General features: G+C 36.8%; 1 long non-coding RNA gene across 1 annotated transcript in view; it reads left to right on the top strand.

Moving 5' to 3' along the window:
* The first annotated feature begins 507 nt into the window (after positions 1-507).
* Positions 508-4,017, top strand: part of LOC125615233 — a 13,977-nt gene continuing 10,467 nt past the window's right edge. The window contains exon 1 of the long non-coding RNA XR_007345782.1: positions 508-672. This is a non-coding gene — a long non-coding RNA (uncharacterized LOC125615233). The remainder of the gene's footprint in view (positions 673-4,017) is intronic.

Here is a 4,017-nt window from a genome sequence, read left to right as displayed (position 1 = left end):
CTGGAGCCCCAGCGGTAACCTCTCTAAACATACCAAATGAGCCCAAGTGCAGCACCCGCTGGGAAGAAAGAGCAGCTAAGTCCCACTTCTGTTTCAGTGAGAGCTAGTGCACATCCTGCCATTGGCTATTTTTTTCTGCAATTCATCCATTTTAATAAATCTTAGCTTAGAAGCCCAAGCAAAGCAGCTTGCAGGGAGTGCTTGGTATGAGGTGATCAAAAAGAAAGGACTGTGTTTCTGCAGCTCACCACCAACATCCTGTGTTTAACATGGATGAGTTCTTGCTGTCCAATTCTGGGTACCCTTCCATCTTACTCAGATTTATGTTTGTTCCTTTATTTAGTTAATTATTCGATTTTCCAAGTCTGCTCCAGGCACTATTTTAAGTGTTATAAGTATTTAGATAAGAATCAGAACGAACTGTTCTCAGAAAGCTTGCAGAGAAGAGGTTAGGCGTGCATGCCTGTAGCTTTAGCATGGCTATGAGGGGCAGGCTGAGGTTAGAGGATGGACACTCACCTCAGACTGCCTTAATTTGCCTCCTCCTCCACCTTGGCAGAGTTATCTACCACCTCTGTCCCTTAGGTCTCCATGTGTAAGATGGGGATGATGACAGTACTATCACAGAGTGTTATCTTGAGGAAAAGTGCTTAGAAGAGGAGTTGTCACCAGGTGAGTGCTACATAAGTTCTTGCTAAACAAATAAGTGACAACTATCCTAACTGAGAAGTTTGTCTAACAGGAGGTTTGGGGAGTTGGAAGGCAGACTTGTGTACTGGCAGATTAGAAAAGGCTTGTGGCAGAGGCTGCACCTGAGAGAGGCCTTGGAGCTTTGGCTAAACTCTCTTTACAATGTTCTTTTTTCATTTGAGTCAGGGCTACCTGCATTAGATAAGCAGGAGTTTGCCAAAATTTCTCTGTGCATTCTTTCCAAGTTTAATATACAACTAGCTATTAAAATTTGCTTTCTTAAAATGCTGAAGAGAAGAATTATTTTTTTCATAGGGTTGGGTATTTGTTCTGTTTGCTAGACTTTAGGTAACTCACTTAGTCTTTCTGACAGTGGTTTAAATCTGTTTGAAGTAGAAAGGTCTAGACTCACTAAATAAGCATTATGGCCTTTTTAAAAACCAATCTAAATTATTGTGATTAATAATACCACTATGTGTTTTAGTCTTGTATCTCATTCACATTGTTTATTATAAAGAGTTGAATACAACTCACGTATTAATTAGGCCTGCATTTTAGTGACGGGTTTTGCTCTGAAGTTTTATATTGTATAGTCTTGAATGAAGCTTTCCAAAACCATAAGACTACCAAAAATTCTGTTTGACCAACCAAGTTTACAGCATCTATTCTCATGTTTACAAATTCTATTCTTATCTAGTCACCGGTCCTTCTGTCTAGTTATTTAGAAACAACTATTTCGCCACTGTAGAAAAGTCAGGGTTCTTCCTAAAATACAGAAATCTATAAAGGGAATAGAACTTTTCTTGGGGGTTTGTGACCTAATTTCAATTAGGCTCACTACTAATATCACCCCATTTTTGTTGGTTCATATTGTGATAAATCCATATATTGTATTGTACAAAGAAAAAATCAAATGTTCCTTTGTCCTCTATGGGCAAAGATCATTAATGCATTTTGTAGTATTGTTGTGTTCTTTAGTCAGGATACAGAATACATGTTCCAGACATCAAAAGCCATTGGACCTAGTTTAAGCAGAAAGGGAAGAGAACAGGTTCTGTCGTCTAAATTTTACAGAACCTACCCACTGAATTGGCCAACTCATTGCCTTTAACATAATAAGGACACTAGGAAATCATGAAGCCGACTCCACCAAAACTAGCTTAAGAATACTCCTTGGCACTGTACATCATCACCAGTCTCTCAGCACCTACCAAGCTGGGGAATATACAATGGAAATTTTATTATTTTTTCAAGGATTTTGTAGCAAAGAACCACAAACTGGATTCCTTAAACAACAAAAATGTGTGATTTCACAGTTCTGGAAACAGGAATTCCTAGAACAAAGTGTCAGCAGGCTTGGTTTCTTTTGAGGGCTATGAGAGAGGACCCGTGCCATGTTCCCCCTAGCTCTGGCATTGTTGGCCATCTTTACTCTTCTTTGACTTGTAGATGCATCACCCTAATGTCTACTTTCATGTGCACATGGCATTCTATTTGTGTCTGTCTCTTCCCTACATTTCCCCCTTTTAATTAGAACACTAGTCATACGGAATTAAGGGACACCCAATAACCTCATTTTAATTTTACTATCTTCAAACATTCTATTTCCAATTAAGATTACATTTAACAGTACTAGAGGTTAGGACTTCAAGGTTGTGGGGTAGGGGTAGGCACATTTCAACCATGACAGGACTTTGCAACAACTGCGACAGAACATACCCCACTACCATGCACCACCATTGTAATGATGCTACTAGAAAGGGTGCAAGTGAAAGAAGGGCCTTGGAATTGTGTTTTTCAGCTCTACCTTCCAAATCTCATGAGCTTACATCTGGTCCAGTGGAAGGTAGGACTTGGAAGGAACTGGTGCTGTAAATAAGTATGAGAAATGATTTAAGGTCTTCAGCTTTTCAGCTACTAGGATGCTATAAAATTTGTGACAAGGAGTTTAGGATGGAGATGTTTAGGCTAACATGGAGGTGGATGTGCCAATCTGTATTATCTTCCACTTAGGAAGTAAGAGATGCTGTGAAGACTCATGAGACAGTGAGTGATGGAGTTAAACAATAGAATCATTAGTTGCCAGTAGCTATTAAACTACTCTGAGTCCCACATCATGATTTATTAATTCTCTTTCTCAATTAATACAAGAAATTTATTTATGAACTAGGAATTATAAGTAACTAAATAGGCAAGTCATTTATTTTCTTTCCAAAGGGAAGAAAAATAATAGAAGCAAATCTCAATATGTTCTTGGACTGATTAATAGTGTGTACCCACCTTTTTTTCTAAATTAGAAATTTTAGAAACATCCTTAAACTTCCTTTCTTTCACTTCCTATCCTGGTATTTTCAATAAAACTTTGCTTTAAAGTGAATCTCAAATTCAGCCATCCCATTTCATTCCTATGGTCACTTTTTGAATTTAGTCCTTCATCACTTCCAGACAGATGCTTTTAATAGCCTGGTATTCTCAGCTTGAGGATCTTTTCTATCCCAGGCCTTCTTTCATGTTATGGCTACAGTTATTCTTTTTAAAAACCCAATCTGACTGTGTTCAATATACTTTCCAAGTAGCTATTGTTTTAATTATTGTTTCTAATGAGTATTGCAAAAGGAAATTGTTTTTATTTTTTTATTTCTCTGTACTTTTCCTTAAGCTCCTGCTACATCTTAATCATTTGTTTTGACAACCCCCTCTGATACTGTATGTGTAACAAGCCCCAAAGCAATGAGTTCCAAATTAAATTATCATCTGCTAATTTCCTATCTGGCCACATAAAGCAAACTAAATCCAAAACTTATTTGTCTTCCCATTTCCTACAATGTTTTTATCTTTCCACCAGCACTACTACCATGATGAAGCCTAGTAGCTTTGATTTTATGATAGAACTTGATAGCTTTTGAAGCCAGAGTCCAATTTATCAGAAACCAAGGAAACTGGTTCTCTTTTCTTGAACTTTAGAGGAATTAGGTTTCAAAATGATACCTAGAGATGAAATATTCTCATTCCTAGGATAAGCTTACCATTCCAATAAAACAAATGAAAACCAAAGGAATGAAAATGCAAAGAAAGAATGTTTTCATTAAATCGGGCTATATAAGGATATGTGGTTCTAATCTTGCTATTTCAGTCTCTTCATATTTTGATGGCTTCTTTTTGCCTACAAAATCACCAGGAGGAAATCACAATTTTAAACTTTCATACTCCAGTTGGTGGCTTTAAAATATTAGAAGCAAAAATTGGTGAAACTAAAATATAAAATAGAAAAAATATCATATTGAAATGCTTTTATGCTAACTGCAGATTTATTGAACAATGAATATA

Source organism: Marmota marmota, unplaced genomic scaffold (genome assembly GCF_001458135.2).
Source record: "Marmota marmota marmota unplaced genomic scaffold, marMar, whole genome shotgun sequence".
NCBI classification, from domain to species: Eukaryota; Metazoa; Chordata; class Mammalia; order Rodentia; family Sciuridae; genus Marmota; species Marmota marmota.
This window is presented reverse-complemented; position numbering and strand designations above follow the sequence as displayed.